This window comes from Rhipicephalus sanguineus, chromosome 10, assembly GCF_013339695.2.
Source record: "Rhipicephalus sanguineus isolate Rsan-2018 chromosome 10, BIME_Rsan_1.4, whole genome shotgun sequence".
NCBI lineage: Eukaryota > Metazoa > Arthropoda > Arachnida > Ixodida > Ixodidae > Rhipicephalus > Rhipicephalus sanguineus.
Window position 1 is genome coordinate 149,757,467 of NC_051185.1, and position 27,427 is coordinate 149,784,893.

General features: G+C 42.9%; 1 long non-coding RNA gene across 1 annotated transcript in view; it reads right to left on the bottom strand.

Moving 5' to 3' along the window:
* LOC125760183 (uncharacterized) overlaps positions 1–14,402 on the bottom strand; it is a 35,740-nt gene extending 21,338 nt beyond the window's left edge. Inside the window, exon 1 of the long non-coding RNA XR_007417816.1 lies at positions 14,143–14,402. This is a non-coding gene — a long non-coding RNA (uncharacterized LOC125760183). The remainder of the gene's footprint in view (positions 1–14,142) is intronic.
* Positions 14,403–27,427: the final 13,025 nt, after the last annotated feature.

Consider the following 27,427-nt stretch of genomic DNA (forward strand, 5'->3'; position numbering starts at 1 on the left):
TGGCGCGTATCTTTGATGGGCTCATTCCATGCAAAACGTCCCTGACCTTGCATTGCACTCATACTTCTCAAGTATCTGTTCTAAAAAATTGTGGGCAAGCTTTCTAGCGCAATATTCGACCACTTTTCCTGAAAGTATCATTCCAAGAAATTTTTTTTTTTTCTCTCCTTAGGAGGGATTTGAACGTTGCCATAGTGGGCGAAACCTAGGCTGATAAAAAAAATCCCTCAAAAATATGATACTACACAGAGCGCCGAAAACTTCTGCTGGTTGCTAGAATAGGAATGGTGCTTTCTTGTTTCTTCCCATTGGCGTCCGCTAGTCTGTCTCACAATATGCTTTGTGGTGAAGTAAAATGGAGATTCTGCGTCCATTCTGACTTTTTTTATAAATTCTACATTGTGTATCAACACAATGCAATAACACCACATGCCAGGATAGTTGCCAGTAAGTGTGTCAAAAAAGGTATGGAGCTCAGTGACCGAGAAGTTTCGAAGAATAAGGAGTGCAAACATAGAAAAATGTGTAAGTGGGGGTGTTGCACCACCCATATACACACAAATGCGAATAGACCACATCAAAGTCCAAGTGCCAAATTGCCGGAGGAACTTTTTTTTTCAATTCGTTCCTGCTGCTGAAGACAGCATCTGAATAGAACCATCTCCTCGCCTTTGTTGCCAATAACCCAAATCATTCATCTTATCAAGCTGCCTTGCATAACATTGTATAATGTACAGTCGCAGCCATGTCTGTGTAGAGCGCGCAAGCAGCCAGTTTTTGCTCTGCGGGGCGACATCTTGAGGCAATTTCGGGCTCTGACATGGTCTGTCAGGAGCATGCGCGGCCTAGTAGTCAGGCTGACCACATCAGAGCCGGAAACTGCCTCAATGTTCAGGCACATGCAGTCAAATTAAAATTGCATGCTTGCACTTGTTTGGAAGGACATACAAAGGAAATTCGTTTCTGAAAGTTTAATTGGATTGAATTTTGTTTTAAGCGAGAAAAATTTTTTATGTTGAGCATCTGCCGCGTCCTTAGATGTCAGCCTGTAAGTCTGCTTCGCTGCGCTGTGCACTTCCTTGGGGCAAAGGAAAGATGCAGCAGCCACACGAGTGGTAAGATCGTATGCTACTTTGTACATTTTCACACTTTGACAAGCATTCATCGGCTTTCTGCAGTGCCACCGATCCGCCATGTTTCAGATGGTTTGTTCAGAAATATATTGTTATAGTATAATAAAAGTACATAACAAACACCGGGGATACACTTTTTATTCGTCTTTTTTGGAGCTCCCCTAAACTTAACTCACACAGATCGTGCCTTGGAGCCGTCTGCTGCTTCGGTTTCTTACGCTTGGATCTTCAGCAAAGGTGAACTTTGCTCAGATCGCGCTGCCGATCGAGCGCACAGGTGTTCTGCAGGTTGTCCTTTGGCCACATCCCTTGGAAGCACATAACATTAGCATTGCGAATGCCGAGTCTACTGCTTCCTTGTCATACTTTAGGTGGATATCCTGTACAAAAAAAAGTGAGAGCGATAAATATCTAAAAGGATGGTGCCGCCTCGCAATTACAGCAATATGCAAAAACTTGAGCTTGGGCATGTTGGTATTCCATATTAACGCCTGTAGCACACAGAAAGAACAGGAACACGGAGGTATGGTGAGCACATAGCGCTGTGTCCGCGTCATACCTCTGTGTTCCTGTCCTTTCTGTGCGCTATAGGTGTTTAGAAGCAATATGTAGTCGTCGTCTTTGAAGGGTTCTTATATGGTAGGCCAGTACTCGGTGCCGCAGTGCAGGATGTATGCAACGGAGCCCAGTGCCACCTTTCACACATGTCCGCAGAGTAAAAAGCCGAGTGAAGGTTGGACTGTGAAACTCATAAATGGTACATGATCTGACATTGCCATAGGTCGGCAAACTCACTCATGAGTCAATTCACTCGGAGAGTCCGGCTGAAGTAATACATGTTTATTGGCATTAAATAATACATGTTTGGAAATCTTAGACTTTCCCTTATTTTTGCATGCGGTGTACCACCTTATTTATGCCTACATAGTAGAACTCTACCGCCACACCGCGTAGATAGGTTAAAACCACTTCTTTAAGCTCCTCTCAGGTTCTGAAATGCATCCCACCCAGGTATCTCTTCAATTCAGGAAAGAGATGGTAGTCACTTGGGGCTAAGTCTGGGTTGTAGGGTGGGTGCCTGACAGTATCCCATCCAAATTAGTTGATGAGATCATTCGTTACACGGGCGATGTGTGGACGAGCGTTGTCCTTGATGGACAACGCACTCCCTTCATGAGCGTTCCTCTCCTCATGTTTTGAATCATGCGGTAAAGGTTCTCCAGCGTCTCACAGTAGTGGTCCGCATTGATTGTTGTACCGGCGGGCATGAATTCGCACAACAATAATCCCTTCTGTTCCAAAAGACACTCGCCATCACTTTGCTGGCAGACAGTGTGTTTGAACTTCCGCGGCTTCGGTAACTCTGGATGTTTTCAATGACTGGGTTGTTGCTTCGTTTCTGGTGTCGCGTAGTGAACCCAGGTCTCGTCCCCAGTGACAGTGGAGTCCAGGAATTCCTCGCGATCGGATTCATAGGCCTTGAAGAAATTCGCGGGCTGCTTCAACACGTCTTCGTTTGTGGTTTTCTGTAAGCATTCTCTGGACCCACCTTGCAGAAACCTTGGCATACACTAAATGGTCTGTAAAATTTTGTCAATGCAGTTCTTGTTGACATCAGGGATCGTCTCGCAGAGCTCTCGAACTGTCGCCCTTCGATCTTTCGGCATTGTTTCTTCCACTTTCGCAATTGTTTCTTCCGAAACCTATGGCCGTCCAGAATTCTGTTCGTCATGGACGTCTGTACGTTCATGTGAATTTTCTGCACCATTTGCACTCATGTTGAATGCTCATACACTTTTCCGTAGACAATCGAGAATTAATGTCCACTGGCGCAGTGTTTTTTGCATGCAAAAAAAACGAATCGCAGAGCGTAATGCGCACCTGGTGGGAGAAGCGAGTAGGAGGTCCAGTGGCTGCCAAGCCAAGGCTGAGTGTCACAGACAGCTCACCGGGGCGGGGACTGGGAGAGGGAAACCAAGGTGCATGACAAAGGTGCCAAATCCCACGCAGCAGTGTGTTCATGACTGCAGCTCCTTGGGAACCTTATTTTACAGAACACCCTCGTATCTTGGCAAGTTTGTGTCCGAGTGAGTCCAGCTGAGGAAAATTTTACCGAGTCTGAGTGAGTTTGGTCGACGAAAAGATTAGCGAGTCGGAGTAAGCTCCACCTTTCACTGTCGACCTATGGTCCTATTTACTCAACTTCAGCATTTCTATCAGCTGTATGTCAGCTTAAGTTTATACTCAAGTCTATTCACACATATATCAGCGCACTAGCATTCATGCGCCTCCTCAATATTTATTGACCAGAGGTGTGAGTTTGGGGCGACGGGGGGGGGGGGTGTTGCCATGAACTCCCCCTGCAAACTCTTTCACTGGAAGCTCTTGATAAAACATCTCGTGTGATTCGTGTATTTCATAAAAATGTCCGTACTGGATTGAAGTCACTGATAACTTGTATATGAAGGTACAGGATCAAAAGACATATCATAAAACACCGATTATGAGAGATATCGGCGTTAAAGAACAGTGACATTATGATCGAAAAAACTAATTTTACGTTAACAGACTCATGAGTTGACTCACTCAGGCTCAGGTCAAGCCGCGAGTCTAGCGTCCGAGTGAGTACGGCTGAGAAAAAGTTTAGTGAGTCTGAGTCTGAGTCAGTGCTCAAGCAAAATGTATTTCATAAGTGAGTCCGAGTAAGCACCAATTTTTTTGCTGACCTATGGCTACGACATGCATGTGAAGCCAGCACTTCCGTGAGGATGATTTCTGCTTCGCCGTGGGGCTGTGATGTTCGGTGTGTAGCAGAAAGCGCAAGACGAGACGCTCGTCCATGCACGCTGGCCGACTAATGACGCCTTTCTCCCGCAAGCTGGCCCATATGTTGCCTACCTACATATCGGCCCCAAAATTATAGGTTGATTCACTCCTAAATTCAAGTTGCCCGCCCGCCCCATCCCAACCTTATTTGTTTTCTATGCAGCCGCATGTATTCTTGTCGGAAAGGTTCCACACCTTTTGCATTATAAGACACGACTTTGCTGCCGAAATTCCTGGAGAAGTCGCCAAATAATTCTGCGCATTAGATTTCTTCATTTCGGCCTCTACAACTTGTTTTCACCGTACTTTGCGACTACTTTCTGCAATAACTTCTCTGTTTTTCACTGCGATTCCTAGCTCCAGCGGGTGCTCGTCTACTGCCGTCGTTTGGAGAACTACCTAATCCAGTGAACGTTGTTGTGATATTTTGCCATCGCATTGCACGATATGCCATATGTTTAGCCTCGTAGACCGCTTCTCCTACTCACACAGTCGTGAAGTCTGTGGTAAGTTTTAATCAACGCATGTTTTATGCTACAGATACTGGCGTGTTCATTGGAATGGAAAGGGAGCGGTAGGAATCATGTTAAAAAAGAAGGCACAGGATATGCTCATGTTTGTCTAAGCCCCAAACAGTGAGTGTACAGGATTAAATTGTTCGCTAAGGAGACAGATAAACGCAGAATGCGACGCCACTGGAATAATAATGATCATGAAACTTCGAAGAACTTATAACAAAAAAAATCTTGCTGAAGGTGTGTACAATTAAGGCACTAATTTCCTTAAACTTTTCAAGAAATTATTTTTGAAAAGCTTTGATAACATCCACGCAAGAACGGCTACTTGTGTATACAATTACAGATGCTTATTTATGCTACGGCCGCGTCATCGCTTAATTGAGGCTTCATTCTCGTATGATCCATTTATTTATACAGACGGACCACTGTAAGAGTATGTTTCTTAGGGATTGCCCACATTTCATGCAAGAAGCTTGTTTGGGGATACTCCATCACGGCGACCACACACAATGTGCATTCACTGTACAATTTATGTAAACAGGGAGCACCTGTAAGCAACCCTATGCTTTCTTCTTACCCAAGATTATTATTTTGATCGTAAAAACTTATTTCGTCTGAAAGTATCCACAGAAATGCCCATTAGGGCTTCCACGTGATGTTTTCATAGAGCGCCAACAGCCAAACCTACGAGGAGTGCGCCAGCATTATCCGACCTTGTATGCAAGCGAGGTGCATCCGATAGATGGTGACCTCCGTAACTCCTCGCCTCCAATACTGGACAAGACTATGCTATGCTTTACGCTCTCCGCTCCTCCTAACATCCATCCTCACCCTCGCTTCCCTTTTCCACCCCTTACTATGCTATGCTATACTATACTATACTATACTATACTATGCAAAGCTATACTATGCTAGAAGCTGCTTGGCACATATCCGTTTTCTTTTGCAAGTAACCATCGAATGGCTTCATTAAGGGAGTTCACTTGTCTCATGGATCGACCGCCACAAAAATTTTTTGAATCCGTAAGTACGAGGGGAGTTAGAGATTTGTCGCACGCTGTAATTGCTTTTTCTCTTCTCTCGTCCCGACGAGCGCACTGGAAGCTAAGCAGGGGAGGGATGGCATGGGGGAAAGAAGTTCCATCACCCACATGTCATGAGTTTGAGCACTTTTTCTTTCTTTTCTTTTTCCTTTCGAACGCATTGTGAGCGCACGCGCGGGCACGTGGCGGCCCCAGTAACTATGCAGCTGACGATGCTCAAGTCACTTAATAGCCGTGAATTTGGGTAGATGGCGTAATTTATAGAAAGAAGAGGGAACGATTTCTAGCTGACTTTGAGAGTTAATGGCAAATTCCAGGCTGCATGCTGCGCTGTAAGGTTTGGCTCGCATGTTCTCAGAAGCCTTGACTATACCGATCAGCAGCGTTTTCTGGCCATGCTGAAGAAGTGTTGCAGGGCTCCTTTAAAGGACTTCGCTGTTAAAAAAAGGAAATAGTAGGGGGGCAAGCTAGGAGAGTGCTGCCCTCGCTTGTTCCCCTCCTAATTCTTTCTTTTTTGATTGTGCTAACTCACCAAAATATTATGGTTTGTTTAGACGCTTATGATTGCCTAGCAGGTACATGCACACACAATACAGGAGAGGAATGAGCAATTACGATCGAGTAAACCAGAGTGACTGTTGATATGCAGGCTGCTAGAAACCTACTTTCACTTCTGGAGCTGATGTGTGGCCCTCATTTGTGTGGTTGGTGCATGAAGACTAGGATTGTGTTTTGTCTATCTAGCACAACTGAACAACCTTGTACCAGTGCATGCACATGGCCCTGTTTACATGAAAATGTGTTCACCTTTGCAGCTCGCAGATGTTGAACAGCTGATGGTGCAAGAAGAATGCCAATATCTTCCTTGTTGTACATTTCAAAACAATTCTTGAGCATATAATTCCCATCCAGAAGTGTTACGTCCTTTAGTCATCTCACTGTGTTGCTCCTGAAATGCCAATAAAAAGTACAATGGGAAAATTTGCTTTGGCGTCTCTATTTAAAGACATTATTCAGAATGCATGTCCAAACTATAAAACATTCATATTGACCAAGCATATTCACTGAACCAAGTGTGCAATCATATTGAAACAGTGCAAAAGACGTAGGACACAGAAAGACTTGACAACACAACTTTCTGTGTCCTACGTCTTTTGCGCTGTTTCAATATGAACGCAAACCAACTAGCCCAACTCTCTCTTTTGCTGCAAGTGTGCAAGGTGTCCAAGAACAAATAACTTCCAAGATTAGCAACATTTCAGTCCATAATCAGAATAAGCATTCCAACTATTTCCCAAGGCCATAAATTAAAACCATGTTTTGCGTCAAATTTGACAATACCAGCACGCTTGGGCACATAGTGCATGTTGATGCTGGGCAGCAGCTTGTTATGCGCAGTTTTTAGCAAATCTTTAACATTAATTTTTATGCACGTGGCTCTTGAGTGACAATGGCCATACGTAGTAGTGTAATAGGGTTTCACTGGAGTACAACGGATGCCCCACAGCAGTAGGGCTGCAGATGTTTACAGCACAGCCAGTCGCTTTTGTGATGTGCAGAATGCTGAAGCGAACAAATACATTTGTTTTCTCAACAAGGACCTACTCATTGATTGATTGTGCCACTTAAAGGTCCCCTGACAACGTAACTTCAAAGCCAAAATCTTTTGTGTTCCATTCTCCCGCACACATAGGTACCTCAAACCATGTATTAGTGGTGAGCGTAGTCTTAAACACATTTTAATATGGTTTCAAAGTAAACACAAATGCCCGAATTGACGACAACTTGTGACCTCATTATCAGTATGATGCATGTAGTGGCTGCACAGGCTCACTGTCATAATTCACCTGTTCTACGAGTGTAGTTGACAGCAATGACAGACAAGTTTGCAGGACGTACAACGAGGGCTATCATCATTCACCTCTCTTGCTTTATTCTTAGGCTGCTTCTAGGTGGTTCTGGCTGCTTATGCCAGTGGTATTTTAAAGATTGCAAGAAATAAAGAAACATTCAAATAGTGGTGAGGATTTTTTCGTTCCTGAGGGGGACTGTGAAACAGGTGCCTCTGCCGGCAGCTGTCCTTTCGTAAACAAAATTCGGCAGAAGCTCGCTCGTCAAGCCACCTGCTCAAGAAACTCAACCACCTGAACAGAATGAAGTCACTATTAGCACTTTACTTCTTCTCATGCTGATAATAGATTGCTTGTGTCTAAAAAAAAAGGATTTGGAAAAATTTACAAAGGCCAAATATTTCCAAGTCACTGTGGTATGTGTGTAAGGTGATTGCTTTCAAGTTAATTCCCTCTCTCTCTTTCTTTCTCACGTCAGCATATGTTATATAGCATTGTGGGAGAGTGAAATAACGACTGGGCATCACGCAATGTGAATTACGTAACGGTCGTTTGAAGCTTCCAACCCATTACAAAGGGCTCAGCCATAATTCTTCATTGTCATCAGCCGCCGCATCAACAAAATGCACATAATGCCTTACAGGTGTGGAGCTGGTGCCTCGCTTCTCCGCAGAATGACGAATAATGGCAGTAGTGGGTGCTTCCCAAGTTCACAAAAATTATGATTTATGGCGTAGTGGGTACCTTGCTGGTGTACTTGTATTAGTAGCCCCAAGAGTTTAAAACGAGCTCTATAAATGCCGCTCTTTCAGCTTCCACTGTGTCTGTGCTGCGCTTTCCGCGCAGGCCTGGCCGTTATTTTCATCCACTTTACTTTGGTGAAGGTAAAAAACCGCGAGGCACTGCGCCGACCAAAGTGAAAATTAAAACTAAAAATTAAAATGTGTTTTAATTTTCACTTTGGTCGGCGCAGTGCCTCGGGGTTTTTTACCTTCACCATGTATTCATCCTGACGAGACGGGCTTCCGTCAAACATTTAAACTTTGTCCAGCTTACTTTCTTAACATTTACATTATAATTACTACAAATAACATCCCCTATACTTTCCTTGCCTTTCTGGTCTGTTCTAATTAATGTTGTGTTGAGCAAAGAAAAACGAGGCCTTAAGATTCCCCTTCTTTCATTACTGTATAGTGTGTGTAGTTTGTTACATTGCAGTGAGCATGTGCATTGCTACACATCGCAATGCGCCACTACACCGAGTTTTCAGTGCTGTGTATCGGGAAGTTTCTTCATCCATATATAAGGCATCAGGGACGTGTAACTGATGTGGTTGTCTTCTTTAGTACTTGCACCGACTGAGATGAAGAAGATGCGAATGGCCAGGTATGTGGTGGCACTCGGAGATCGATGAGCCAATTACAAAGCATGCCATCCGCAATCCATAGCTTGCTGGTGGAGGATCATAGAGGATGGAGCCTAGCCCAGACCCCTCTGTGAATAAGTTGAGGGGACAAAGGATCTCTTCAGAAATTGCCACCCTTTAATTGTGGGCGGCTCCTTTAATATTTGCTACTTTGGTCGAGTTTATAGTGTGAAGGGTTTACTGTAGTTTATCTCAACAGCTTATGCATTTAATTTTCAGAAAGCTGTTTCAGGCACACTTTCTCGCATGTCAAAGGAATATAGTGTAGGATCCACAAAGACACCTGGTCTATATACAGGGATGTTCCTTCATGTCTTGGACATTTACTACTGGACCTTTGTGCCTGCACAGAGGGCATGTGCAGCCACAATTAAGCACAAAACTGTGCCGTGTTTTAAATTTGTATTGATTGTCAAGGTGCACAAGGCTGTTTAGGTCTTCATGCAGTTGACACTGTGTGCGTTGTCATGTGGTAGTGCTGTCAACGAAGGCAGCAGTCAGCGTGTCCAAAATGAAACTCTTATTTGGCCGAACTTGTGGCCAGGAAACTGAAAGTCAAACTACAGCAATACACACTATACACTGATAGCGGCGAACAGAGCGTCGGTTGTCGATAAACTGAACTGCAGCAAGACACGTCGGCATTTATACATGTGGCATCGAACATTCGAGCCTTATCGCTGGTGGCCGCAATAGTTTAAGAATAAACTCAGTTGTTTGCGTTTGCGCGCTCAAGCCTGAAAGATGATCCCATAATAATCTCGAATGTTCCCAGACATTCTGGCGCGGTTTGCGCAAGGCAGCAGCTACACGTGCAGTGGGCCAGTAACATAAAACTTAGAAAGAATGGAGCATGTGTGGCAGTTAAGCAGCGACCACACCGCTCTTTAATATGCTGAGGAAAAATACACTTGGGAAAGTGTGTATTTATGCTGCAAAGACCTTCTTCAGCGTGACAGCACAACTTCGGATGCACCCAGGCAACAGGTCATACCACTGTCCATGCGCCTTTCCACACCCAAGCAACTGTTGCCAGCGCCGACATTTTTAATGATTGACAAACATTCATCTACCTCAGTGGCAGCTGTAGAATGAAGTCACAGAATGAACTATGCAAAATTTCGTGATCCTCACAGATGTATTGTTTTGACAACTGATCGTTCTGATTGCAGGAAATTAGTAACCATATTTGATAGTTTAATTTAAGTAACCATATCTGATTGCAGGAAATTAGTAACCATATATAATGGCTTCCTTTAATTCAAAACTGACTGCAATTAATGGTTTACTGCCTGGAGAGAGTAACTGAATGATTAATAAATCATAATTGCTTGCATTTGCATTATTTCTCTCCCAAGTTTAATATTCCATCAAATAGAATAACCTAGCACGTGTCATTCAGTGCATCCTCTGCTTCCCTTTACGTGCTTTCTATCTTCACTTAATGATTGTTTTTCAAAATTTGTGTAGTTCACCTTTTTTTGTTTCATGTGAAAACACCAGTAACGACACTGAAAAGTCACTTCGTGTACCTTGAGGAAAGAAGGCCAGTGTTGTACATAATTGTTGTGCACAAGATTGTATTTACTCAATGGCTCCATTCACTCATGTGCGTTCTCCTTGAAACACAGCGCTTTATTTTGCTAGTTTGAAGGAAGATACTTCCAATAAGTGCAGCAAGAAATGGAAAAAATTGTCATTACTTGATTTTTTGGCATGGAGATCCAGTGTGACTATCGTCATCAGGCCATAGCTGTGCTAGTTAAGATAATTGCGTCATGTTTAGAAAACAAATACTGAGCTTCTTTGAGCTTCATTTGCTTTTCTGAACATTTGCATCTTATGTACTTCTGCATGCATGAGAACAGATGTTCTGTGTAGTTCCTGCCAATCACGATTGCTTAAAGTTGTAGCGCCTACAAGAGCTTGTAATAATGTAAGTAGTTATGGTGAATTACTTACTGAAAAAGTAATCACTCAATTACAAAATTACCCATGAATGTAATTTATTACAAGTAAATTGCTGCATGCAAGTCCGGTTGATGCCAAGTTTAAAAGTTTGTGTTGGTGTACTGTGAGTGTTTGTGGCTGCTTTAATAGTGATCTCTGTGCTGTTGCAGAAGTCTCCGTTCCTTTTATGAAGCCTCCAAGGACTTAGATACTTTGGATATTGCCAGATATGAATCACAGAGGCCTCTTCAATGAAATCATTTGCCTACTTGCGCTGTCACATTGCACTTTGGCTCTTATGAATTTGAAATTGGGGTGATAATGTGACCATGTTTACTGGATCAAAGATTTGTTTTTGCACTTGTTAGTCTATGAATTTATAAAGGAAAGTGTTAGTCTATGAATTTATAAAGCAAAGTGTTGCATCATTAGATCATTTAGGTTTCATTCATCAGCGTGAGTGAACTGTGCTTTTGTTTATAGATCATTTAGGTTTCATTCATCAGCGTGAGTGAACTGTGCTTTTGTTTACAATACATTGGTTGAGGGTAGGTAGTTGGTAATGCACACTCTTGTCTTTGCTGGTCTGTTCAACAGTGTACATGATCATGAAAGTGCAGCTGAGTTGAAATTTTTATGTAAGTTATTACAAAACCTTGGCGTGGAACTTTGCTTTTGCACTGCAGTATGTTAATAATGATTTTGAAATAAGTTTACAGTAGAAGTCATGAGTTACTGCATCATTCATTAGGAATTGTCAGTCCGTTGTGTTTCTATTCATGTGTTATGCTTTCAAACAACAGGGTATCAAAACTGACATCGACCTACTGACTATCTTCTTTCTATGGTGTCATGAACAGAAGAACCTAAATGCACTTAAAGTATCTGTTTATCCTCTTCGAGCATCATGGACGGCACTATTTTCACATTGGCCAATTAGTTTTTTATACCTTTCACATTATGTCTTGTGCATTTCATTCATGCTTTTACTGTTGATATATCAGTTGGTGCATTTGGTGTGCTCATGGCATGAATACTTTGATGCTTATATTTCATGTAGTGCTTGGTTATGCTGATGTGCGCATTATTCACTGTAATACATTTGAGTAGCTTGAATCATTTACGTGTGCACTATAACTTTACATTCCTGCATATAGCCATCCTAATCATTCAGGATAATGGGTCATATATACAACCATAGAGTAGAATACGTGCATTTTCTGTGATCATTTAAGTGACTCAAGCATTTTCTAACAAATAAGGTACTTTCAGTATTCTGTTGTACCAGTATAAAAACATTAACAGTCAAATGTGTGAACTGCGCTAATAGCTGTCGAGGAGCAGTTGTCTGTGTTGTGCACAATAATATGCCTCTATTTTTTTGCTACCAGGAACTGTGATGCGTATTAGCACCCCTTTGAATACTTGTTCTTTTTTTAAAAAATATTTCCTACAACATTTTATTTCAGATTCATTCTTTAAGTGTTTATTTCTTATGATAATTTGTTCAAATATTAAGTGATGCTTTTGCTGTGCTGCATTCTGTTGATACCTCTATGGGGGAAAAGAAAAACGATAATCAGTTTAATGGCTTATTGCGTAATGGATGCGACACACACAATCATTGTGTGCATCGCATTCATTACATGCTTTGTTAAAAAATTTATTGCCTGAGATGAGATCAATTACAAAAAGGCTGGACCTCAGTGAGCTTGGGACACTACGTGGGCGAAAAAAAAAAAGGTTGCTTCTGGTCACATGAAAAGAGTAATTGCAGTTTCTAAGCAGGGCGCGGACTACGTGAGTGATGAATTTTATTTTTATCGAATGTTTTTTTATCGCCTGGAAATTTACCGAATGTTTAAAACCCATTCTTCTCAAAACATTGATTTTTCTATGGTATAGTTACAAAAACAGTCATAACTCCTTTTGTAATGTTTTCTTTTGTTGTGCATAAAACTTTGTGTGCTGCTGCTGTATAAATTTATCTGTGCAATAAAGCAGGGTGACAGACAGTAACCCGTTATATCCTGAGCAATTGTTTGAAAACCGATTGTGTTGGAAGTAATATTTCTTGGTATTTTCATGATAGCTCAATTTAGCTGACACCTATCGCAGTTTTGTTAGTTCAGCACATAGTTTAAATTGCTAATTACGTACCACAGTCACTTTTGATTTACACAATCCATTTCTGAGTTATTACTGTTAGTGTAACACATACTTTTCTGCAAATATTTTCTAGTATAAAACATGTTTTTGTAGCTTGAATGATTAATCTTAAAGGGGCACTGTAGTGAAACAGTAAATCAGTTTAGACAAATAACTTAATCTTTCAACATTTTATTGTCGCTAATTTTGCCATCATAGATTAGTTATTACAAAAGGAAATAAAGGTCGCAGTTTCATGTTTGAATTTTGCGTCAGAGCTTGAACATGTTAATGTCAGCGTCAGATTATGAATTTCAAAGTTTTTTTTTGCATATTTTGGGCACATCAATTCAGTGAAATTTTCTTAAACTTCTATGTTGCGATATTGTGTTCCTTAGAACAAAACTCGGATCATATTCAGTTGCGTATGATTATGCAGGCCCTAGCACATTTTGTCAAAATTTGTGACGTCACTGCTGTCTGGTGCGGAAACTTCATGGTGGCAATGTGACCTGCATTTTATTATTGTGAATTTCCTCACAAATCAAACATTTGCTCCGGGTGAGAGTGGTGTTTTGGTATTTTGAGAGGGCAATTTACTAATACAAGAAAAATCGTTTTTCTCTTTAGTGTCCCTTTCAGACTTCATATTTACGAGGCGAAAATAGCACTGTTACTTTCGGACCCAATATAAAAGTTCTATTTCTGAAAGGTGGTGACAAACTCTAAGTATACTGTCAGAATTGCATCCGAATCAGACTTCTACGTATTGGCAGCAGGTGTTCCCATGTATTGAGCAGGCAACTTATGTACATAGAATTGGGAATGTGTGGGAGACATGTATATTACATGGTCATTGCACTGTTACTGTAACATGTTTTGAGTAGCGCAGTGATCTCATGTACTTACAACTTGATTATTGCTGCAGTACATTTCCATGCTGTGAGTAACATGATTTGCATTACTTTCCTTTCCTCCCTGTGGCTTTGCAGGTTTCCTGACCTTGGCATCTGTGGAGCAGTACAGTTCACTCATATCCGTACAAGGCGAACTGCATTCCTGCCGGCAGTGTACCTACGTGACTAAAAGAAAGATGCACATGGAAAACCATGTTCGCGCACATACGGGCGAGCGCCCATTCCAGTGCCACCTGTGTCCAGCCCTGTTTAATAAGAATTGCCACCTAAAGGAGCACCTGCGCACCCACACGGGAGAGCGTCCTTTTTCCTGTGTCCATTGTAATGCAACCTTTCCGCGGAAACATGCGCTCATTGACCACATGCGCACCCACACAGGAGAGCGTCCTTTTTCTTGTGTCCAGTGCAATGCATCTTTTCCGCGGAAACATGCGCTCATTGACCACATGCGCACCCACACAGGAGAGCGTCCCTTTACCTGCGTCCACTGCAATGCATCTTTCTGTCATAATGTCAGCCTCAAAAAACATATGCGTACCCACACAGGAGTGTGTCCCTTTTCCTGTGGTCACTGCAATGCATCCTTTTCTGTGAGAGCGAATCTTGTTCGCCACATGCGCACGCACACAGGAGAGCAGTAGGTCCTTTACAGTGAAACACATCGCTCGCCACACGTCTAGTCATGCAATCAAGATGCCTCAGTGTACAGGGGTATGCAGGATTCTTTTACAGCGAGAGCTGTTATGAGATCACAAAAAGGGCAGTTTTTGGCGCCGTAGTTGTCTGCCGTCGCCGCCAGTGTCCGTAACCGCTTTCGCGCAAAATAATAAAAAAATGAAATAAGCAAAGATATCCAAGATAGAACGTGGTTCGAACCTGGGCCCTATGCATGGGAGCCCAGTATTCCACCACAGAGCAATGCCGGTTCTTGGAACTTCATTGCAAAAAAGCCCTAGACAGCCTTTATGTCTGGAAGGAACCATGTCACCATATGTAATATACCGTGGTAGAAGAGTAAAATAACAATCGGGCATCACACAACGCGAATCGTGCAATGAGCGGGTTGTTGAATGTTTCCAACCCATTATAAAGGGCTCTGCCATATTTCTTCATCGTCATCAGGCACAGCATCCACGAAGTGCACATAATGCCTTACAGGTGTTTACCGGGTACCACGGTTCTGTGCAGAATGACAAAAAATGGCATAGTGGCTGCTTCCTTACTTCACAAAAATTATGATTTATAGCATAGTAGGTTCCTCGCAAATGGACTTGTATTGGTTGCCAAGGAAGCCCATAAGGCCCCCATGATCCATTTCCTCAGGGTCTCAATAAAGTAGTTCTTCCCATCTATCTCTTTCACACGTTAATATATGTTATATATCGTTGTGGGAGAGTGAAATAACGACCGGGTGTCACACAATGCGAATGTGACTAGTGGGTCGTTTAAAGCTTCCAACCCTTTACAAAGGGCCCAGCCATAGCCAAAAATTGTGAATTATGACGTAGTGGGTACCTTGCTAGTGTGCTTGTATTAGTAGCTCCAAGAGAGTTTACAACGGATTCTTGAAATGCCGCTCTTCCAGCTTTCTCTGGACTGTGCTGCACTTACCGTGCAGGCCTGGTGTTTTTTTTTTCATGGGGCTCATTGATTGATTGATTTTTTCATGGCAAATGGTAACTTCTAAAGTGGCTCAAAAGTTTTGGATTCCAAAGCTACTGTGTTTCTTGCAGTATACTGCTTAGAGAGAAGTGTGTCATTCTTTGAAAAAAAACTTCTGAAGGGCCTTTGCGGAGATGCCAAGACGAAGGTTAGGCTTACCTTGAATTCGGGTTATGTAGTCTTGTGCTGCAGGGCTGAGCTCATGAAGATCAATAAGTATAGTTCTCTTGTCTATGAAATAGCTCGTGCACTGTTGGTATTCTCGATGTAACCTGAATCTTGTTTGTCTGTTCATAAAGTGGTGGTCCACATATTTTGCAGGGGAGATATTTTTCAGCGATGAGAAGTACATATGCCTAACAAAAAAGTCAACTATGAATATGTTCAGATCACCGTTTCCTACAGAACTTATGGTGCGAGTTTGTTAATGTTGTGGAATCTAAGAAAACAATATTATGAAAAGTGGGTTTGTTTGGAGTCGAATGATTAAGTGGATGGAGCTATGAACACACAATTAAAAATTTCGACAGAAGAACATAATAAAATGTTGACAGGTTTAAGATTCCTGTGTTATCATTTGTTACCACATTTCTATCTTAGCGGTGGTGAATTAGTTCTTTTGAGTGATTTCCAGATCTCTGAAGTCGTGAACAAAAAGAAAGGTAGTCATTGCTAACATAAATGTACATAAAGCATTCATATGGACAAGTAGAACAGAGATTGATCTGCAGATAAAGTATGCAAAGCATGAGCGTACAATGTGGAACAAAAAAAAATTCGGCAGATCCCATGCCTTGTGGGAATCGGTTTCATGTGAAGCCAATCAGCGAGTAGTTGTCTATTCTGCATTTTATGGCTTTGAGCTAAGCGTATACAAGGTGGATCGATGTGTTTTTGTAAGTGTAGTAGCTGTAAGCACATCGTGAGCTTACCAGGCACGTTGACAACACTGGCGTTTAAAGGGTAACTTACGGTGTGACATAACGTTGACCAGGCCCATAGCCAGGAATATTCTTCAGGGGGGGCCCACCTGCTGAAAACATTGACAATTTAAGAAAAACACCTAGTTTTATTATTTATTTTCGGTAAAACACGCTCCATCAAAATTTTGGGAGGGTGGGGCGGGTCACTATACCCCCCGGGCTACGGGCCTGACGTCAGCCCTCACGTTAGAGTACATACATCAGTATTATCGAAACAAAGTGCACTTTATGGTGCAATCATGTGAATATTGCCACCTGCTCCTTTCTATGTTTTCCGTTACCGGCCCATTGCACGTGTAGCTGCTGCCTTGCGCAAAGCATGCCAGAATGTCTGGGAAGATTCCAGATTGTAGTAGATCATTTTGTTAAGATTGTGTAGTTTCAGTTTATTGATTTCAAAAGGTAATACAAGATTATAAAATATAGAGGCGAGGGTCCCAAAGTAAAAGAACTGTAGTGGGACCCTCGGTTCATTATACAAGCATTGTAGGTAATAACTAACAGCAGCAAATGAACAGACTATTGGAAAAAAATCAAAACATATTAGATAAAACTTTCAATACAGATCAGTTAAACACGAAAAAAGCACAACAAAAGAAATTCAAAGTACAAGCAAAAAAAAAAAAGTCGATTAGACAACAGCCATGACGTGGGTACACTTAGTACAGATAGTGATGCCTAAGGTCATTTTTAAAGACTGAAAGGAAAACACAAGGTTTGATAAATATCATTCCAGAGTGAAATGGCAGTGAATGCAGATGTTTTTTTGCCGTAATTAGTGTGAACTGTTGGTAACAAAAAATTCTTATTAGCTGCAAATCTCGTCAGGTTTTATTCTGCAATAAATCATGTGACATGAATGGATGCGTGAGGTTGTTAGGGTTGTTACGAAGCATGGCCATGAAGCATTTTGTGGAATGATTATACTGGATCAAATGAATGACAGGCCAGATATATTGAAGGAGTGGAGTAACACAGAGGCATTAGATTGCACGGAACTAGAAGTGATAATGCGTATTGACTGATTTTGGATATGTTGTACTGGTGACAAGTGACAAGCGAACGTGTTCCCCCATGAAACGATACCATAGGTTAATGTGACTATGAATGAAAGCGAAGTACAACGCTAGAAGAGCCTCATGAGAAAAAAAAAGATGAGCTTTGATTAGTGCGCGGATGCCAAACGAAGTTTTATGCTTGAGATGATGGAAATGGACAGCGGAATGTAAGGTTAGGGTCAAGATGTATGCCAAGAAATGTGACGACTTCGCAAGCGGGTATAGAATGAGTCCCAAGTGTTAGATCGGGAATAATTGTTAAGGGCCTTTGAGCAGTCTTAAACACCATATATTTTGTTTTTAAAGGATTAAGAACTAAGTAATTATTGCTGCACTTGTTCATGATGTTACTCAATGCAGTATTTAGCCTTGAAGTGAGAACAGTAATAGATTTATCAGATGAAGATATGGTAGTGTCATCGGCGTATAAAATGTAATGATCGTTGTCAGATGAATTGAGAAAATCCGGAAGATCGTTAATATATAACACGAACAGCAAAGGACCTATGACTGAGCCCTGTGGTACACCCTGTTTAATGCATTCAGTTCGTTTCATTTCATTTCAGATTTTTTATTGATACGAATACAAGAATGTTACATGTGTTTAGTATACAAAAGGAGGTCCCAAAGTCGAAGACTTTGGGACCTCCTTGCCGAGAATGTTTCCACTGTACATATGCCATACATATGCCGTACTGTACATATGCCGAGAATGTTTCTGATGTATAAAAGACGGCGCATCCCAGCGATGTTCAGTTTTTCGACGGCCGACGCTCGGTTTGTCGCTATCAGTGTACAGTGTGTATTGCTGTAGTATGACTTTACGTTTCCCGGTCACAAGTTAGGCCAAATAAAGAGTTCCATCTTGGATATGCCAACTGCTGCCTTCGTCAACATCAAGACCCCGTACATCAGGTGGAGGTGCTTCCCAGACCATGTACCAAACGCCCCCCCTCCAGCCGTGAGCGAAGCCCACACCATGTCTCCCACCAGAATACGGACCCCTACCCGACAAGACCAAGACCGCGACAAAGACGACAGGCACGATGACGGCCACGGTGTTCCCTGCAGCAGTTGTGATGCAACCACCCAGAGAGCCGCCGACCTTCTACGGATTGCCAAATGAAGCGCGAGAGGCAGCCTTGTAAAACAAGTCAAACGCACGAAATAAAAGAAAGGATATGAACGGTGCAAATGCATTAGCATGAGCTAGCCATTTACTATGTGCATGTATGCTACATTCTCCTGGTTATTCAAGCTTATTAATTTCTGCAGCACATTTATGTTCGTCATTCCACACGAAAGTTAATTAAGCGCCTTCTCTCACGATGAAGTGCGCGCAGAATGCGTTCCTCAAACAGCCGCATTAGACCATTGCGGTGACAGACCAGCTGAAAGGAAATATACAAAATCCCCGTTTCACAGCACACAAACGTGTTCTCTGTGCAATGAGTTGCTGCAGTATTATGTTGCAGTCACGCAGTATTAAATATTGCCAAAATTCTCGCAATTTTGGCTAATATCGGGCAAAATATCAGGCGCGTAGCAGACGCTCGCCGCTTTGATGCGGCTTCCATCGCGGGGAAAGCCCACTGGTCCTGTCGCTAAAGGCGACGGGGGGATGACCCACCTCGTAGCTCAGTCGCTCAGCGTCTAGAAGTGCGCGGTTCATGTTCAGTGGTAGCTGAGTGGTAGAGCATCGGATGCGTTATTCGAAGGTCGCAGGTTCGGTCCCTGCAGGCGGACAATTAGTTATCTTTTCGTCACTTTACTTTCTTCACATTTATATCCCAATTATTAATTTTATTTTATTTATTATTTATAGGATACTGCCGGCCCATTGAGCAGACCTAAGCAGGAGTGGTTACATATACATTCAACTGAACATTATACATTGTACACAGTTAGATCCGTGCAACAACAACAAAAAGGCAAAACAAATCGCCATGCATTGCAATACACAGAACAAAGGTAGAGTGCATACACATATACAGTAATCATAAAATACAGTAGCTAAGGTAACATACATGTAAATACAGCAGGTATGGTTACATCAAAACAAAACGACATACTACTACATCTATTTAATCATTTGCTCTATTAGTTCAGCACTATGCAACCATGTCAATGGAAGGGCATTCCACTCATTTATCGTATGAGGAAAAAATGAAAATTTAAACACATTGCTTCTGGTGCTGAAGGGCGTAAGACACTCAGCATGATGATGCCTCGTTTCTCGGGTTAAGAGGGGTGATATGTATTCATCTGGATTTAAAGCTATTTTCCTGTTTTTTAGCTGAAAAAGAAACAGTCTCTGTATCTTATGCCGTAGCTGCAATGTTTGGATACCATGTTCACACATTAAAAGTGTTCGAGTGTCAGTTTTCCGATACTTTGAATAACTAAACCGTATAGCTTTTCGCTGAATCCTTTCGAGAGCATCGATGTTTTATTTAGTATGTGTGTCCCAAATAGTAGCAGCGTATTCAAGCTTCGGTCGAATAAGTGATAAGTATGCTAATTGTTTTGCCTCAGCTGGTGCTTGTTTTAATTTGTCTGAGTAAGCAGAGTTTTCGGAAGGAGGACGCACATATGTTTGATATGTGTGAATTCCATTTCAGCGTGTTTTTTATAGTGACACCGAGATATTTGTAGTTTGTAACTTCAACAAGCGGAATTGATGCAAGCGAGTATGGACAGGAAAGACAATAGCTCTTTCTGGTTATTTTCATGAAAACAGTTTTCTGGGCATTGAGAACCATGTCCCATTGCTCGCACCATTTATGAATTTTCTGTAAATTATAATTAAGGAGTACTTGATCCTCCGAACAATTCACCTCATTAAACAGCACACAATTATCAGGATAAAGTCTGATACAAACCGGCTCACTAATTACATCAACGATATCATTTATGTACATAGAAAACGACAATTGCCCAAGGACACTTCCTTGTGGCACACCAGAAGTCACTGGTAGAATGACATACAAGGTCAAAAGCCTTCTTATACCCCTGTCACACGGCACATGTAATGTCATTCGCAGCGAATGTCATTAGGTGTTGATGCCATTTTTGTTGCTGCTACACGGGCATAGCGAATGACATTCACACCTAATGACATTCGCCCGTTGAATGTGTTCACCGAACTCATTCAGGCGCGACATGTGTACTCTCGTCAACAGGCGCATGGCAAAAGATTGCGACATCGATATCTTAAAGCATGTTAAAGCAACATGTAAACGATGTTAACGTTCTTATTAAATGTTGTTGTTAAACTTTTCGGTAATTTTTTTACGTACAGCGCGATGTTGGAAGCAATTTGTGTAGCTATATTCTCTTTCCCATACTCCTACTTGACGCTAGCGCCACCTCCTGTCAGCCATGTGGCCATGTGTACAAACGCTCACTGTTGTTTTGGTGAAGCGACGCCGTGGTAGCCGTATCGATAGTTGCACGCACATGTAAATTAAAAGCACGATTGCAACTTTTTGATCTCACAGCCGCCTGCCGATAAACATCGACATCAATTGCGAATGTCATTTCATATGGCCGTGTAGACCCGGAACGCAAGATCGCAATGACATTCCTTTTGAATGTCATTCGCAGCGAATGACATTACATGTGCCGTGTGACAGGGGTATTAAAGTCCAGGGAAATAACGTCGACCTGACCTGATTTGTCTAGATACAAATAACATCTTCTATACTTTCCTTGGCATTATTGTCTGTTAGTTCTCTAACAAAGAAAAACGAGCCCTTAAATCCATCTTCTTTCCTTCATTCTGTACTGCAATGTACTAGAGTTCTATAGTCGGGTACAACTTTAGAAAAAAGGAGAGGCCCCGCCCATATGACCGAAGCGCGGCAGCCGATTGCCTCCGCGGCAAAGAAATAGTCCCGCTTCTTCTCGAGCGGAGGCACCGGCCGTCCGGCTCGTGACGTCAGTCTAGAGCGCGCGCCCATTGGTGGAAGCGCGTGTGCATCCGCCTTTGAGGTACAAATGCCGCTTTTTTCTAAAGTTGTACCCGACTATAGTACACTGTAACTGTACCCTTCTGATCGGGTGGTGGTCCGCGTCACCTAAACTGCCTAAACCAACGTTACCAGAACTACCAGACTGTACCACTGTACTACCAAAATGAAGTAGTGTTCCTGGCCTCCGAGATGGCGCGCCGACAGGTTCTCGGAGGCCATGGTGAAGCACACTCTGGAAATACTAACCACAGAACGTTTGTAGAAGATGGTAGAAGTAGTTCTAGAAACGTTGGTAAAGGCTGCCTTGATTTTAGCCCCATTGCTTTGAACTGCAGGGTGGTGAAGCCCTCTACTGAAAGCACCAGAAAGGTATCAATGTGCGAAGTTCGAACAGCATGGCGAACAGCGCAGCGACGCGACGATCAAATGCATCAGCCGGCAAAGCGTACCACAAGGTGCGTACCATGCCACCATGCCTTTTCATGACTGCCGAGTGGTAGCCGAAGAGCAGCACACGTATTACAGTGTATGGTACTACTAGCACACTGTACACGTATGAAGAGCAACGGAGTGAGCAGCGACGCGAGTGTAATCGTCCGCTGGTGCCTTTCTTGGTCGTCATTTCGGCTCGAGCTGCAACCTGTGCGCGACAGACTGACCTGACCAAGATCGGCGGCGTGACGCGGTGCTTCTCCGGCTTGTGTGTGTCGGACTTTCCTGTCTGTGGTACGTGTAAAGAAGCTCTGCTAAATGGCGCGGTACCGCGTTTCTCTACAACGTGCGGTTACGCGCGCCTTTGCCGGCGCATCTTCCGAAGCTCAACGTCGTGGAGGAACGGCTTGTCTCGCCTCGCCTTCCCGTCATGTTCATTACACGGTTGACTTGGTTGACTCACAGCAGGGGCCAGTTCGGCGTCGAGGGCCAGCTCATCAGTGTTCCCAACGACGTTCGAGAACGCTTCGCTGGTCAACCACCTTCAAAGGGTGCAATGGCCAGTGAATTTTCTTACCTAAATCTAGCGGCAGCATGTCTTTGGCGTTCCGGAGCTTTGTATGCCTCGCTGGACCAGCTGCGGGGCATATGAAACAAGCGATAGCTTCGGAATGTCACCGACAGTCAAGCATCATTCTTTTGTTGCCACCAGGACAAATGAAAAGACAGGACACGTATGTGTGCAAACTTGCAACTTTGTATTTCTCGCAATGCACGCCTTATATACACCCACATGAAAGGCTGAGAGGCAGATGTGTGTATGTATATGACGTGTGGTGTGAGTTGCAAGTTTGCGCACATATGTCTTCTCGTTTGTCCTGGCGTATCAGTATAGCACAATAGAAGAATGATGCCATACCAACTAGCCCCCATCGAAGCATTATCGAACGGTCAAGCAGCCAAAGTAACTGCAAAGGACGAAGGCAAGCTACTCACTTCTTGTCAAAAATGGTGCACACGTCATTAGAGTCTGGTGCACAGTATAGTCTTATGTGAAGCCTGTACAATCTAGGTGGGTAATGTTCAAAATTCGGAATATCATAGATACATGGGAAATCATATATTCAGTGCCTTATTCCAATTCTAACTTACGGACCCAATTAGCGCTCAAATGCACACGAACAAAACCAGCAGATCAGATCCGCACATGTTCACTACGTTTGTCCGTGTACATTTTCATTGCTACAGCCATTATCTAAGTCATGCAATAGCACAAGCCCGTATACTCTTGCTCGAGAAGCAGAATTCTGCTACATGCTGCAGATGCTTTTTAAAAATTGTGAACTCTTTAAAAAATGGCCCATTATAAGCATTCATTTGTCACCCTCGTAGTGTTTCAGTTAGTGTCTTATTTCAATGTTAAGCAGTTTTTTGTCAAAGCTTCATTTCTCGTGGGCCTTCTGGGTGCTTTTTCATTTCTCTTTCAAGATATTTTGTGTTCAACGGCGACTGTGAAATCTGGACACTTCCTTTCTGCTTATGGAGAAGTTATGTTAACTGATCATTTAATCTGGTAACTATTATCTGCTATACACTATTACTGCTATACAGTAATAGCTATTATCTGCCATACACTACAAATACATACAGCACACGGCATAAAAGAAGATGTGCATTTTGTCACATAGAAGGCAACTGATACTGTATTTATGCATCGTCAAAAAAGAAAAGAAAAAAATAAACATGCAGGTAGAAACATGCGAGTGAGCATTGACAAAGAAATCATTGCATCCATATTTATTATCATTGCATCCATATTTATGCATTCGACAAATGAGCCGTAATTGCCTGAAGGAAATCTGCTGTAGTCGAGCATTCCACAACGTTGGCTGGGAGCTCATTCCATTCCCTTATTGCTCGTGGGAAAAATGTGACTCCTTGCACTATATGGACTAGAGGCCGGATTTTTAGGCACTAAAAAAGCGCGTTTTAGGCGCCAAAAATAGGCAGGCAAAACACCATTTACGCCTCCAAAATCGCAAATATAGGCACAATAAATTCTTAGATAAATTCAAATAATTTCAAACAAAGATGTGCCCGACAGGAAAGCCAGAAATGTTGTTGTTTATGATGGCACAAAGGTGCCAACGGTTCAACATAGCCATGCAATTTCCCCTTTTCCCGCACAGTTCACAGAACACGGTCTCTCCTTTTATTGTCTAGCGTGGTGGGTCAAGTGCCCACCGCCGAATCAACACACTTCTGGGTCTCTTTCTTTTGGCGTGGCTGAGAAGGGCAGCACAGGGGCAGCTACCCAGACCGCTAAAAGACCAAAAGGGAGGGATGCCATGTATTGGCTTTGGGTAATTGAATAGCGTCAATTTCTCCCCTGTTGGTGAACACCCCGAAGGGCCCCTCACCATGTTTGAGCTGACAAGTGTAATGCATGCACTAGGCGCTCAGCATCACGTCTGCCAAAGTTTGCAACGCGCCGCGCCGCGGAAAGACGTGAAATTTCAAACTGAACGCCATTGCCCTTCTTCTAGTAGGCGTGCGCCCCAAGATGGAGGGGCTGACGTACAACAATGAGTGGTCCTGTGTAGTTATCTGTGCTCTTACGTCGCTCACCTACGTAGACATTGATGCTCTGAGTATTTGAAGTCGCTAACAATAGCACAAGACGCTGCGAGAAGTATTCGAGCCGACATGTGTAATTTGTTTAATCTGTTGCTTCAATGAATGACCGAAAGCTGAGAAAAATAAAACAGAGAAACGGATTTTGCGCGCGTTTTAACAGCGAAGCTGTTAAGGCTATCCGTAATGTGTGCGGCCTACCAGAAAACGAATATGTGCCACAGCCTATCAGGAAACTTATCACCATCATAAACGGGCATGTGCCACGGAAATTCGGTAAATCCCACTACTCACCACTGGTCAACTAAAGATGAAGAAGGCAACATTTAGCCCAACAAATGGCTGAGAAGCGATGGCGGCGAGCTGAAGACCCCGAGTACGTACAACGAGAGAATACTAGGGAACGGGAAAGGCAACGGCGGCTGCGAGAAGACCCTGAAGCAATGGAAGGCCTACGTCAACGACGACGTGCCCGTAGATCTGTGAGAGGTGCGAACGCTTGGTTTCAGCGCGGGGTTCTGTCTCGGGAGTTTGGACATCCATGTCGTGTCTATGACTGTCTGGTTTAACCCGGACCTCTCTACGCTGTGGATCAAAGTAGAAGCAACCCAGCATCACCTAGCTAAAGCCTTGCAACGACCTAGAAGCAACCTAGAAACAACCTGCATCACCTAGCTAAGACCTAGAAGCAACCTAGAAGCGACCAGATGAGTCTTTAGAATCGTCCAGTTTCACTGTTTCGAGCTTTGCGCGGCTTCGTGCAAGCTTTGCCAATTTTTTTCTTTTTCTTTTTTACTTCTAATCGCAGCGAGATGCCAGACTAATCTGCCTCAATTTCGCATGTGCTCGTGTTCTCGCCATTCCCGCATCGTGCCGATGCCAGCCCCGACAACGCTTGACGCCTTTTTGGTGCATCATCCCTTGCAGCAGTTCTAGCTGTGCGACGCGGTGTATCACGGTAGCGATACATGATACAACCCAACCTCTCCAAACATGTGCGCACTGAGGGGTCCATCCCACAGAAAGAAACGCCGAAACGATACAACACTGATTGCGTTCACGAGCTGGCCCTGGCACGTCATGCGTACGTCACATTGCGTGCGCATGACGTGTTGATACGTGTGTATCATGGGATCCTACGGCTCCGATACTGAAAAGCGTAGGGAAAGGACTTCGCTTGTGAAGGCTACACGGGGCTAGTGGCAAGGGTTTCAAGATTGCCTTCTTGCATCACGGTTTCTTGGCTCATAATGAACCAATTTGAAACATCCTTATGGTAAAACACTCTTCATTGGGCATGCAACAACTCCCAGTGTCTAATTTCTTATGTGACCTCGTCAGCGGCTTTTTCAGAAGTAAATTACAAAGAATACAAAAGCCGCGTGCGCATCACATTTTTTATTTATTTTGATCTGCACCCTCCTTTCCCCTGACGGCACTCCACGGTTTCGCATTTGTTCTCCGCCTTCCCGCGGCTGCACAGAGGGACCTCCTGTTCCCTGCCCACCGCCACATCCAGGCCGTCAAGGCTGTTCTTGACTTCCGACACTGGACTGGAAAACCGGCTGTACAAGCCACCCGCCGCGTCCTCGGCAATAGACGCCACTCTCCTCTTCTTCTTCTTTCTGATTCCCATCTTTATTTCCCTCTCCCCATTCCCCTGAAGATGCTGAGACGGGCTTCCATTCAGGTTCACTGCTGCTAGCGGTTGTTTTTCCTTGAACTAGTGGGCTATGTTGAACCCCATAGAGTTTTAAATGTCAATATTGCCCGGTAACATGAATAACGGCTTCAAACTGCACTTGAAAGTGAAATTTGAGGTTAAATAGTGCTCATATAGGCGCTGTTTTTGAAAATAGGCATTTATAGGCACTATAAAAACACTACAAAAGCCCTTCTTAACCTCTAGTTCATGCTCATATATCAAAGTGGCACAAAAGGAGTGCAAGGAACAAAATAGGCATTTGCCTAAAATCCGGTCTCTATATATGACACATGTATAGGTTGAAAGTGCATATGCTTGGGCATGTTGGTAATTCATGTTGTCTTTTTAGTGCACAAACGAATAAAGATGAAATGCGATGCAGACACAATATATATATATATATATATATATATATATATATATAATACACACACACCACTTTGGGAAATAAAGCATACGCTGGAAGTTAGTGCTGTGTCCATGACGCTTTTCATCCTTGTTCTTTTGTGCACTAAAAAGTTAACATGTATATGGTTTCTTTTCGAAACAGTTTCAAGCACTGGTGTGGCTCTGTAGTAGAACATATGCATGCCACGCTAAATGCTTGAGTTTGATTACACCTCAGACCCATGATTTTTGTTATTTGCATGTATAACTTTTTCTTCGCTCATGGACAAGTTGATTTTTCATTCGCAGCTAACAATGCCAATCCCTGAATTTCTACGAAACGAGCTCTTTAAAGCTATCATGTTATTAACAGAGTATGCGCTCGTTGTAATGTGTGTACTTCATAAGGAGGCACTAATATGTGCATCACTACAGATTGCGGTGTGCGCCACAGAGTTTTCAGTCACCGAGGCTTTAAGATGTTTCTTTCCTTCATGGGCATAGCATTTGGGACATCATATGTATGAAAAAACTGGTTGTCTTTCTTAGTGCTTGCGCTGGTGGAAACATTGGAGAAAATGTGAGTGGCTGGACATTTGGTTCCATGTGGAGATTAAAGGGACACTAAAGAGAAACAATGAATCGGTTTAGGTCGATAAATTGTGCCCTGATAACTCTAATGTCATTAATTTCGCCATCATAGGTTTATTAATAGAGGAGAAAATCAAGTTCATAGTTTCATTTTTAAGTTTCACGCCGAAATTACCCCGTGTGATGCCCC